The sequence below is a fragment of the Protopterus annectens genome, chromosome 4.part0, assembly GCF_019279795.1.
Source record: "Protopterus annectens isolate FY-2018-M chromosome 4.part0, PAN1.0, whole genome shotgun sequence".
Classification (NCBI taxonomy): Eukaryota; Metazoa; Chordata; order Ceratodontiformes; family Protopteridae; genus Protopterus; species Protopterus annectens.
In genome coordinates this window covers 380,358,792-380,373,311 of record NC_056733.1, presented here as the reverse complement: position 1 = coordinate 380,373,311, position 14,520 = coordinate 380,358,792, and positions in this window count along the sequence as shown.

The window sequence follows — 14,520 nt, the reverse complement described above, 5'->3', positions numbered from 1 at the left end:
CTAGCCTTACTCCCCTTCCATCTGGTCTATTGCACATACAATATACCAACCTTCCTTCTGTTCATCATATCAGCTAGCTCTCTCCCTATACCAGTCATACTGCCAACATTCAAAGTTCTGACCCTCACTACCACAGTCCTAGCCTTTCTCCTCTCCTCCTGCATTCAGCCATGTCTTCCACCTCTTCTCCTCCTTCGGCCAACAGTAGCCCAATTTCTGCCAGCACCCTGTATGCTAACAGTACTGGTGGCAGTCATTGTTAACCCAGGCCTCGACCGATCCAGTATAAAATTTTTTCTTGGTGACTGCATGAAATGTTTTGGTGAAGTTTTATGCCGGATGCCCTTCCTAACGCAACCCTCCCCATTTATCCGGGCTTGGGACTGGCACAAAGAAATGCACTGGCTTGTGCATCCCCAGTGGCTAGTTGTACTATATACAAGGAATTTCTCACCACTGTGGTCACATGCTGGTGGAAGTTCAACTGACTATGTACCTGAGTACCCAGTTAATGTACTACTTGATCACCTCAAAAGGGTGTTCTGCCTATATTGTAATTAGCCTGTGTATTTGCTTTCATAAAGGGACTAATTATGGCTTGCGTTTATCTAGTGTGTCTCCATGACTCTGACAAAAATCATTTGTGTTTGTTAATACTTTTTATAGTATATCAATATACTTTTGGGATTCGATAATTGTCCACAATTTGCAGTCATCCACAAAGATGGTTAGACAAAGGATGTATAGGTTTGTCTTACATACATACATACATACATACATACATACAAATGTTTCAAGCACGGGCATTAAAGCCCTTCTAGCTTGGCAATATGCCAAAACACTTGTTCCAATAATAAATGTCCAGGCTGTTCTTAAAAATATCTAAACTAGTACTTGCTTTAATGTAATTTGGTAGTCTGTTCCAAGCATCAGCTACTCTGTCAGAAAACCAATTAGTACACTTCTCATTCCTATAGAATCTTCTACATAGGTTATCTGATGATTCTCTAGTACTCTTTGCTAACCCCAAACATTCCCAGAGGTAGTTGTTCCTAAATGCTTTATATACCTGAATAAGATCTCCTCTTAAATATCTGTAAGAGACACTGTACAAGTTCAGATATTTTAATCTTTCATAATAACTTAGATTTTCACATCCATGGATGCCCTTAATATATTTCTGCTGTACTCTTTCCAGTTTTTTCATGCTTGTTTTCCTATAGGGTTTCCATATTGTTATTCCATACTCAAATTTGGATCTAATAAACAATGATGTCTTGACATCTGAGACTTAAATACTGACAGGAAAGGGCCAAGTACAGAACAGTGAGGTATGGACCTGGTCACTGGAGTCTTGTTAAAGGTGATTTCACACACTTTGACATTATTGTGTTTGTCTACCCACCTGGTGACATAGGTGTTTATGCCCACATGCGACAGTATCTCTGTAATACTCAACTGTAGATTTATGTCAAATGCCTTGGCTAAATCAAGTTATGTGAGAGAACAGTCTTTTCCTCATGCATGCCCTTGTGACCGTCTTGAAAACATCAACCAGATCTAACAGACATAATGCAGCCTTAATGAATGAGAAATGGGTTGGATACACAGTCAAGAGATTACCTGTGTCCTTTTTGATAAGGTCTATGATGAATCTTTGGTCTGCCTCACAGATGAGGAGAAGCAGGATTATGGGTCTATAACTCCCTGTATCAGGTGATGGTCCCCCTTATTCAGATAGATAACTACTGCTGTACACCCTTCTGCCAGAACATAGGATGTCTGGAGGTTGTGTTTACGTAGGGATCTAAGTGCATCTGCTACATCAGGTTTTAAGTTACTGTACAGGCAACCTGGGATGTTGTCAGGGCCCATTGATCTTGTGTTTTTAGCCTTATAGAACACGCAGATGAGCTGCTCTCCTGAGAAAATAAACCAAGTAACGTTTGCCAGTGGAAACAGAGGGGTGCATTTTAAAACAAACTGTCAGCTTGCAGGTTGTCTATTTCTCTGATTCAGTAAGAGTGGTGGCATCCACAAAAAGCTCTGTGCTTAGTTTTGTATTGCCCTTAACATTTCACACTTATTTAAATTAATTATTTGTGACAATACCTCCAAATACTACCTTGGTTATGCATCACATGCCATACAGTGGTATTGTTCACACAGTCATACAGCTCTACTAATGTCACTTAATTACATCAATTGCACAACATGTGCTTGTATGTTTTTCATTGTAAAGCTGTGTGTGAGTGGCCTGATAGCATATATGAACACATTACAAATGAGGTGAATGTGGTTCATGCAGAACAGTTACTGACACAAATGCTGACAGTCACACAGTGCTGCTGGGAAAACCTCAATAATCCTTGGGAATAATAACACAATTGCATATATAATGAATTCCACAAGGTTGCAACTGAATCAAAATGTATGATATGTTTATTTATATCACAGCATTACAACATGTGGATAATAAAAGACTTATATGCCCATGTAATGTGTGGATCTATATCATATGAGCGAATCGCAGAAATTGTGAACACTCATAATATTGAACGTACTGCACCTCGAAATGCTTTCTCTGAGATTGCGGTACAGTGAAGAATGAGATATCTGCCCTTTCCTCACTGTAGTGTGATCTCAGAGTTGGAATATATATTTAGCGGGAGGAGTGGGGGGCACAACCCCCCCACAATAGGAAGTTTGAGGTCCGGTACGTTCGATATTATAAGCGTTCACAATTTGTGCGATTCGCTCATATGATATAGACCCATAATGTGTATGACTTTATATTGATGCATGGCACAGAGCATTTAATGATGGTAGGTATACACATGCACTGCTGTGCCATACTGCATTTGTCACTGTGATGATTGGATGAAAACTGCATAGAATGTTGATATGTTCCACTACAAAACACATGCCTTACAAAGCCAATAATATACATAGCATCATCCCATGTCAACAGTTCTCAGAATGCATATTACTACAGCTGTTATGGAAGGAACATGTAATCAAATGGCAGCAGCAGCCATCATTGCATTACCTCACATCACAGATTGCAATGCCATTTTGTAGAGCTACAGTACATCTATACCTCAACATAGCACACATGGATGACATCATCATTGACATGTGGCATGCTCACAGGGTCAAAGGACATCACTAGGCTAACAGCCAACATCACAGAAAATGATATACATTATTATATCATTTAAACAAAAACAGCTATATCTATCTGATGGAAGATAGTAAGGCTATGTGGGCATGTGTCTGCATTTGTTTGATTGTATTACGTACTGCCTCTGTCAATATGTGACGTGCACCACACCATGACAAAATTAGCAATCACACATCCAGTGATCTGGAGATGGTTTGCAGAGACTCATGGAAGGACTCTGCTTCATGATAGGTGTATCCATCTTTGATATGAGGACATCCTTCAGTCTACTGCAGGAAGGATGTCATATGGTCAGAGGGCAAAAGAGGATGGTCGATTCATTGGGCTATGTTAAAGTTTCTCCTAAATGGTAGTGAAATAAAAATAAATTTAAAAGATAATGACACACACACACACACACACACGCACACGCACACACACACACACACACACACACACACACACACACACACACACACACACACACACACACACACACACACACACACACACACACACACACACACACCAGTAGACTGGGTCTGATTTGAACATTAGACCTGTGTAGGTACAGAAGCTGAATTCCATACTGTGTAACACTAGTACCACCATATATGTCTAACTTTAATATTGTGACATTGCACTTTATGGAGTGTGATAGCATCACTGTATGATGAGAAGAAGATTTTGGGGGGTGTCTGACATGGATGTGGAGTCACATTTTGGTGTATAACTTTCTCAGAAGTATTATTTGAATGAATACACACTCAATTTGCCTGCTATCAGATTAGAATCTCCTATCTATCTAGTTACAGAAGCTGGAAAACACACTACATAACATTAGTGCCACAGTGCACTTAAATAGTGTCAGAGTATATTTTATAGAGGATGACATCATCAGTGTATGTTAACAAGAAGATATTAAGAGGAGTCTCTGATAATGATGTGGGCTCACATGCCATTCTAAAATTGCCACCAGGTGATTGCTGAACAAACACACACACACTCACACACATACACACACATACGCCCCCCATTTGACTGTAGTGAAATTAGAACTCCTAACTATCTACAGAACACAGCACTTAATACATGCACCACAGCACAAGTTTGGCTTCTGAAGTGTTATAAAATACTTTATAGTTGATGACAGCATCACTGTTTGATGAAAAGATGATGGTAATAGGAGTGTCTCACATGCTGTTCTAAAATGGTCTCTAGAATGTGAACTACCTGAACACAAACACACATACCTGTTGAACTCAGTGTGACTAGTACCCCTTCCTAACTATGTACATGCAGTACTTAGCACAATTTCCACTGCACAAGTCTGGATTTTATAGTGTCAGACAATACTTTATAGCTGATGACATCAGCAGTGTATGCTTGTGAGAAGATTTGGAAGGCTTGTATGAAATGGTTGTATAGGCATGTCAGACTGGAAAAAAATGTGTTCCTCATGAGACTGGCTTGCTGACAGTAGCATACAGAATCATGTTCTTCTGACTACACACACACACACACACACACACACACACACACACACACAGACACGCACACACCAGTTGACTGCAGTGAGCTTAAAACCCCTTCCTAACTACTTACACAAATTAAGGAACACAGTAGTTAATGCAAGCTCCATGACACAAGTCTGACTTCTACAGTTTTCTGGATAATTTATACTGGATGGTTCATAGGTTTATAGGTTCATAGGTAGGTACTAGGCTATCTGCCCAAGGGCATTTATAAGCCTAGCCACACACACACACACACACACACACACACACACACACACACACACACACACACACACACACACACACACATATTGATTGACAGCGGTGAAATTATAACCCCTACTTAACTAGTTACACAAGCTAGAGAACACAGTACTAAACTTCAAGCACCACAGAATGAGTCTCACTTTTGCATTGTTGCCAGACATTTTATAGCAGATGACATCAGCATTGTATGTTTGGATGCCTGTATGAAATGGCTGTGAAGCCATGTACAACTGTAAAATTGTTTTTTACATGGGACTGGATTGCTGAGAGTAGGATACAGACTCATGCTCTTCTGACTATGCACGCACACTTACACATATATAAAGACTCATACATAATGTAGTTGTTGTGGTAAGTTTATCCACACTTAACTATTTTGTTCCCATCTGCATAACACAGTAGTTAATAACTGTGATATCCCAGAAGTATGCTTTTACCTTGTCATACTGGTCTTTATAGGTGATGGCATCATCATTATATGATGTGGATAACATATCCTGTTATGAGAGTGGTGTGCAAAATGTGGAACTTTGATTTTCTGTTGGGGTTCCAATGTGCAGGTATGCATTAAGAGACAGCTTTTCAAACTAGATGCAGTAAGTTTCCAGGAATGTATGTTGCAGAACTGAGACATATGCATCTTTTCCTGAATATGTTGTGTACATTACACACTTACAGTCACACACACACACACACACACACACACACACACACACACACACACACACACACACACACACACACACACACAAATACACACACACACACAGTCACACAGATGTTTTGTGATCAGCATGAATGCAACTGTATGTGTACTCATTGTCTGTCAATAGTATAAAGCTTTAGATGATGTAACCATGCAGTTGTGCTATTTATTTTTGTAGTGCAGTTGACATTTGGAAAATACTACCCTACCCCCATTCTCACACCTAAAGCCACAACTCATTATCCTTCTAATTCATTGTACTATAACTTGCAACTACCTCATGGAACACACCCACAATCAATTATTTCTTTCTCTTTCTCCCCTCCCACCTCACTAACCATTATTTAATCCCTCAAACAACACCCTCTCCCCTACCACATCACTTTATCAGTACACTTCTCTCTCTACTAAACTTCACGCAACCAACTCACCCATGTTTTATTCCTATTTCTCTACTGTTCACCATGTCAGTTGTCACCACTCTTCTGAGAACTCTCTCCTACTCATTACCCACTGCCTAGCCTCCCACTCCACTACCTTCATCACATCAAACATAACACATTACCCCTCTCCTACACTCTCCAATATTACATACCATCAAAACCAAATTTCCATTTTCACATATATTCTAACCTCTACACAAACTCTAACATATTACTTTTCCACTATAAGTATGTCTATACCCCCAACCCTCCATCCTATACAGGCTCCTTTCGACTAATATTCAAACTCAAACTCTCTCTTCTTCTACACTCACTAACAGAAATCAAACTCCAAACTGATATACATCCTAACACAGGGCCTGTACAGCTACTCTCACCCCACCAAATAACACCCACAACACCTGCTAATGCTACCCTCCACCTTCCTCCCCTAAAAAAATTCCAAATCACACTTATTCATAACTAATTTTAACCACAGAAGTATCACAAAAAAAACTAGTGAATTTCATGAATCCCTTGCTACCTACACTCCTGATATAGTAATTATTACACAGACATGGGTAAATTCCCACATTAAAGAGGAAATACTTACTAGTGATTATAATGTTATTAGGCAAGATAGGCTGAACAAGTGTGGTGGAGGCATTGCCATCCTGTATAAAAATTTCCTCAAAATTGAAAAATGAATCTGTACTCCCCCAGATCTATCAGAAGGAAATATTATAACCACCCAATTTGAATTAAATCCACATAAAACCATCATAATTATTGCATCTTACCTACCAACAGGAAATAATCTACCTACCATTGAAGGTTTCCTATCCTGGGCAATCTCTACTTTCAACCAGGAAACTATAGTGCTAGACAATTTCAACTTGGACTGGCTATCCTGCTCATCTGACAACTCTTCCAATTTTATCATTCTATTCAGTTTCACCCAAACTATAAACTCCCCCAGTAGAATCAATAAACACACTTAGAAAGAATCTATTCTAGACTGGATACTACTCAATAAGCCCAACCTTGCCCGCCATGCTGGGTACCTCCCTGATTCTCTCAGTGATCACTCCCCTACCTTTCTACTAAAGAAATGCATTCACTCCCCCGTAATGTCATTTTCAAACACATACACAACAAAATAAACTTTCCTCTTACCATTTTAAATTCTCTTCTTCAAACCTGCAGCTGGTCTCCTCTAAAATTGCTCCACCTAGACCAAGCTGTACAATATTTTAATGATACCCTTCTTAACATCCTTAATAACCTTGCTCCAGCAAGAAAAAGTATACTCCAAATATACTCCAAATATGCTATCTCTCATTAAACAAAGGGATAGAGCCTGGACTGCTTATCAAACCTCCAAAACATCAGAAAACCTCACCTCTTACAAACAACTAAGAAACCTAAGAAGCAAATATTATCTGACAAAAAAATCTTATTTTCTAGCCTCTCAGCAAAAACACATAAATAACCCATAAAAAAATGGCAAAGCATTAACTACCTCCTCAACCCTGGCAAAACCTCTACCCCTGCACCATCTACAACAAATATCACTGAATGCTTAGCATTCCAACTTAATTCTTCTTTCATCACAACTGTCACCTCATTTTTAAGCAGCAACAAATCTAACCAACAATTTACAGTGCCTACCTCCACTAACTCTAAACCCAACTACTTCTCTTTTAAACCCATACAAACCTCTTATATCAAAAAACTATCAAAATTAAAACCTACTTGTATAGCAGCTAAGCAGCTCCTTAGTGACTTCTTAAAATGTGCTGCCAGCTCCATCACCTATCCTGTATCTATCGTAATCAATCGATCCATCACAGAACAATATGTCCCCATACTCTGGAAAATATCTGCTATCATCCCCCTCCACATGGGAGGCCCATCTAAAGATCTCTGTAATAATTGTCTCATTGCCATTCTATTATCACTAGCCAAAATCTTAGAGAAATGTATCCATATGCAGCTACTATACCACCTTACTACAAATAACCCCTTATCTAGTTCACAGCACGGCTTCCGTCCTAAACACAGTACCTCCACAGCTCTCATAAGTTTCATTAACTATATCAACCTCCTCAAAAACAATGAACAGCTAGTCTCAACTATATTCCTTGATATGTTCAAAGCTTTTGATATGCTATCCCAACTACTACTCAACATTTTAGCCTCCTTCAACCTCAACTCTAAAGCTCTCAACTGGTTCTTTAGTTACCTTACTAATTGACAGTGGGTACCTAACTGAGATAATAAACTCTCCACACTCCTCCCAGTCTCTGTTGGGGTTCCTCAGGGTCCATCTTTGGCCATCTCCTTTTTATTATATTCACAAATAGTCTAAACATTGCCACTAAATGTGCTTCTATCATTCAATATGCCGACAATGCTACTCTTATTTGCTCTGCTCCCACACACCAAAAACTTCAGAATAAACTGCAAAAATCATTTCTAGATATTTAACTTACCTAAATGATCTTCAACTCATCCTAAACCCAAGAAAAACAAAATTATGGATTTTCCCCAACAGGAAATCTAAAGCAAACGTACATCCTCTCTCCATCTACTCCACTAATGGCACTATAATAGAACCAGTTAATTAAACAAAACTACTTGGTGTCACAATAGACAGCAACCTAACATTTGATAAACATATATCACTCACAATTAAAAAGTTCACATCAAACTTGATGCACGATATAGAGCCAAACCTGACTTCACTCAAAATGCCAGACTAGCCACAGCCAGATCCCACCTCCTATCTACGCTTCTCTACTGTTCTCAAATTTTCACTAACCTGTGCATGTCTGATTTATATCTACTTGATTTTCTGCTATAATAAAATAGCAACATTTGCTGCTAATATACCTAACAGGGCCCATCATTGGCTTGCTCTTCAAAAACTACACTGGCTTGAATATCCCAGTCTGTTATCACTTAATCAACTCACCACTGGTCACTCCATTATCTACAAACCTGAAAACTGCCCTGCACTCTCCAACCCTAGGACCCTTAGATTATCTGATAAATTTATAGTCAGGATAACACAGTCCCATAATTCCTTTGGTGACTCTCTCTTCTCTTATAAAGTAGGCAAACAGTGGAACCTAATACATCAGAATACCATAAAAAACACAGCTAGTCATAGCTTCAAACAACTCCTAAAGGAATACCTTACTCAGCAATGGCAATGCACCTGTAATACTCCTGGCTAATTTCTCATGCCATCAATCAAACATTTCTTTTCTGTTATCCTCTCCTTGCCTTACTTCTACCAAATGAAAATACCACAACTGTTTATTTTAGTTATGTAGCTAATGAGTTTCATATTACTGTCTGTAGTAAGGCTTAGGAAATGTAATGTTTTTCTGTTTACCTTCTCTTTTTGTAAATTGTGATTGTAGGCAACTGTTAAACTTTTTATATATTCTTTGTAAATCTTTGTAAAAATGTTGTAATCTTTTTTGTACTATTGTTATGCAGCTTTTCTCCTCCGGTCTCTGCTAAAAGCAAGCTTCTTGCCTAGCCAGACACTACCCGGCTAACAAATGTAAAATAAAATAAAATAAAATAAATGAAATAAATACTACTGGCCATACCTTTCAACCGCTTAGAACAAGAAATCTGGACAAAGCCATAAATAAAAGTTGGACAACGGCCCACAAATATGGACAATTTTTGAATATTGTTCTTACAAACTTAGAAAATTGATAGAATAACGTTTTGCATTAGCATGAATTTTCTGAAGGGTATGAAGTCTGAAATTCACTAGCCTGTCATTTTTTTTCTAGCTTCTGTTTTTAATGATTTGCCACTGCTTTGCTAGAAAACCTCAAGTTTATGAAACACAAACCAAAAATGTGACAAAGATCTGGACATTCTACAAAAATCTGTCTGGTTGAGAAGTATGCTACTGGCATATGCATTTTCCAGTGTATGGGTGCAGGGCACACATGAGTCTAAGTAAATATGTGTTCAGTCAATAACAAGCAAGGGGCCTTCCCTTTGGTTGTGTTTTTACATGGATTATAATGAGATGAAGACTAACTGGGCAGTAAACATAGTAATACATGCTGATCAGCTCTTTACATAGTGCACCACTGAGCAACTGAACTTGAGAAGTACTTATGCATTTTGTCAGTGGTAGAAATAGCTGAAAGATAATATGGTACTTATACTGTAGTTTATATTGGAAATGTGCCATAACTTTTATGACATTAAGTACTATTGCTATTACCTTCTATGTCTGTGTGGAGTTAAGTGACAAGCAAATGTGGGTCTCTGCTTAATTAGGAAAATAGTAATAGTTTTATTGGGTCACCTTCCTCTGCGCACTATAAGCAGTGAGGTGTGGCAGTCAACACTTTGGAGAATACTGAGCGTTACAAAAACACCTGTTGCCTGGCTTCCCCTGTGGCAGCAGGTATAAGAACATGGAGCTCATATTTTGAGGACAAATGACACAGGATTGAATCCATCTCAATCTAATTTTATTACATGTTTTCAGGATGGCATTACATAAGTAAAAATGATAAGTTTTGCAAATGTGAGAGGCAATGACTAGAGTGAAATACTGTATAAAAATAAAGATCAGTCAATTGATTTATGTCAAGAGTATACATATGGATTTGCATTTTTATACATTCTACAGTCTAAATAAGTGTTAGAGTGAATCATTGGGCAGATGCAACAGCACTAAGTTACAAGACATGAAGAGCCATTCACTATCACTTGGCATTGGTGCACAATGTTAATCTCCTCACAATTGCAGAGGACAAAAAGTGAAGGCCTTTATTAATGGGTATTTCTGCCATGTGTGTATGGTGTGTGATTTTATTTTTGACCAGATTAAAAGTATGAAAATGGGGTAGATAGGAAAGTGGTGAAATGGGGGCAAGAAGGGGGAAGAAAAAAGGGGAAGCAATTTAGGAATATGCAGGAGAAAATTAGGAAAGAACCTTTGCTATACACTTCTTCAGCAGTGTAATATGAAGGCATATATAAAACTGGATGAATTTGGACCGTCACCACAACAGAGATATAGGCAACAACAATGCAAGCATCTTGTATAACCAATTGGACTGAATCAAGTGTTTTGAGAAGACACATGTGCGAAGTGAAGAGCTATGAATGAGACAATTTTTTTTCTTTGTGGGACAGGTGCCAAGTCTTTGATTTTATTTCAGTAAGAGTAGACTGTTGGGTAAGGGACATAGGTATATCAGGGTCAGCTAAATAGGATAAGTGAGGAAGCGGGTGCAGACAGGACAAACAAGACAGACACAGGAATGATGAGTGACACAAAAAGTTGGAGGACATCATGATTGGGGACAGGCAGGGGGCATCGGATGCCCATGCCCAGAGAAAATCCAGTCCTCGCCCTCAGAACTTTCATTACTGTCCTTTTCGTCAGTTTCCTGTTGGAGTGCTTGATGTTTTTGTTTTCTCAGCATTCTAATAAGCATTATCACCATACAGCTAATGTGTACACCAGTGGTACCTTCTACAACCTCACACATCATACCTGGCAGCTCCAGACAGGTGACAAAATCCCCACCTCCACCAATATTCTGGGAGGTACCACTGCACCAGCTGCCAGGGAATGCTACCTGATGTTGAGGGCCTAGGTAGTGCAGTAGCTGCAGAGGCAGTACTGCCAGGTTGCATCCCAGATGTGCTGGACATCAGTGCGGCAGTCATTGGAGAAGTGGAATGCTGAGCTTCACTAGTTGCCCTACATCCCTGTACTGGAAATCATTTTGTCACTTGTCAAAAAATTATGACATCAGAATGTTGTGATCACATACAAAAATAAAAAAGAAAAAGATAAGGGGTGAAGTAAAAGAAAGAATAGAAAAAGATAATTAGAACAATCATATGTCACATACAATAAATTATTACAAAATAAATATATTTTTCTTTTACGCTAACCATACTTTTTAAAAATATAAACTAGGACTGAGAATTGTTCCAAGTAATCCTTGAAATATGTATTTATTGCACATAAGCTTTAAAAAAATAATAAAGATTTAACAACATTGCAATTAGGCCAGTTTTGTTGAAATTTTTAATATTTTTTTATTTTACTATGTATTTGTTACCTGTGGGACTTGAACCCACAACATTTAAATACACTATTACAATTGACTCCTACAATTACCTTGAGCTACAGAATGAAGAATACATGTTTGATTTTACAGTTAAGATATGTGTGCTTAATTTGCTACTAATGTATAGAAGAACAATACTTGTAATAAAATAATAATGAATCTTCGCTGCATGCATACCCTTTGCTTCTCTCAGTCTTTCTAAGCATTAAGCATGGGCCTCCCTGCTCAATGAAATTTCCTGTGCAACTGTAAAATAAGGAGCAGAGAAAAAGAGAAGGACATTATGCATATGACTCTTGGCTATCTCCAGATTTGTATATAATTTAAAGTATCTTTATCTGTATACTTACACAATTGTGAAATGTCAGCAGTCCTAAACTCATCCAGCCACTGGTTGAGTTCTTCCTGCTTGTACCTTTTCATGTCATTGTAATGGTACCTGCATTTGTTCTTCAGTGTGTGGAATGCCAGTTGCACTGGAGATATCCTTTGCAAGACTATTCCAAGCCTCTGATTTATACTGAGAAGCAGTATAGTCCCCCTACAAAAGCCTGGCTGTGGTGCTTTGCAATGAGCCCATTGAATATTCTGGACTCATCTACACTCCTTCTTTGAGCCCTAAATTGGGCACCTTCCTTTTCAGCTCTTGCCATGCCCACACAGGTCATACAACAACAGTCAAAGTGCCAGTTCATCATATTGCATTTAACAGTTAGTGCACAAACCCACACAACCATGCTGACCATGTTTGCATGATGTTAAGAGAAATACACAATGTTAAAAGGACAGCAACAATGCCAAACAGAAAGGAAAAAAACTGTATAGCTCATCAGATGAGGAACTAAAAGTACAACTGCAAGCTGTCAAAACTTTTTCAGATGATATAAGAATGTCATTTGGTCTTGATAAATGTGCAAAAACAACCTTTAAAGCAGGAAAACTGCAGCACCAAGAAAACATCAGGTTGGGGCAAGAATGTGATATAAAAGAACTCAAGCAAGAGGGAGTGTATAAATATTTGGGAATTGTTGAAGGATCAACAATAAAATATAAACAGATGTGAATAAAACTTAGTAAGGAATACTTTAGAAGACTTTAATTAATCCTGAAAACAGCGTTGACATCTAGGAACAAAATTAAAGCTATAAACCAGTTTGCACTTCCTGTCCTAACTTACAGTTCTGGAGTGACTGACTGGCCCCAAAATGTGTTGGATAGATTAGACAGGAAACCAAGAAGGATGTTTCATGCTCACCAAATGATTTATAAAAATCGGTGCATACCAAGATTATATATTCCCCGTTGAAGTAGGGATGGGCCTTTTTGAAATTGATTATTGCATAGATCTGCAATTGTGGGACTGCACACATATTTCTGACCTTACAAGACCCAAATGTAGTGAAACTTTTGAAACATGAGGAGAGTAAATCTAAGATGGCTTCTCTGCTTAATATAACAGAAGCATATCAGCATCAAGCAGGAATGGAAATCAAACCACACTTAGACAAAAATCAGGCAGCAACTGAATGTGCCAAAAATCAAAAGAAAGAATGTAAGGTGAAGGACCAGATGAGAAGGCAAGAAATGTGGAAAATGCATAAATATAGTTGCAAATATTGAAAACTTCTGGGAGAACCTCATGTTGATCAGGATCGAATGCAGGAATGGTTAACGAGACGTGAATTCAAACCAAGACATGAAAGGCTAATATTGGCAGCCCAAGATAGAGGGCTACGTACACGTTAGTTTACAAATCCATTGAACATGTGGGAGAAACAGACAAATGTAGGTTTTGTAAAACAAACATGGAAACAGTTGCACACCTTGTTGCTGGCTGTGATATGCTAATGGCAGAAGGACTGTATACTGAAAGGCATAATAATGTGGCAAGACTATTGCACTGGGGATTGTGCAAACATTATAGTACTGAAGTGGCTGAAAAACACTGGAAACATGAGCTCTAAAGGATCATAGAAAATGATGAAGTCTACATCACATGGGATCACCCATTACCAACAGTTCAAAAGACAGATGCTAGGAAAAACAGATATAGTGGTCCATGAAAAAAAGACAAAAGTAGAATTGATCACTGAAATCGCCACACTCAGTGACTACAGTGTCTTGCGTACAGAGTGACACAAAGTCATAAAATATCAGGATTTGTAGGCAGAAACGAGAGCAATGTGGAAGAAAGATACTCAGACAGTTCCAACAGTAGTAGGATCAGCGGGTCTTTTAAAAAATAATCTAAAATCGTATTTAGATATGTTACCAATACATGCAACCAAAAGCCACGGTGGTACAGCAG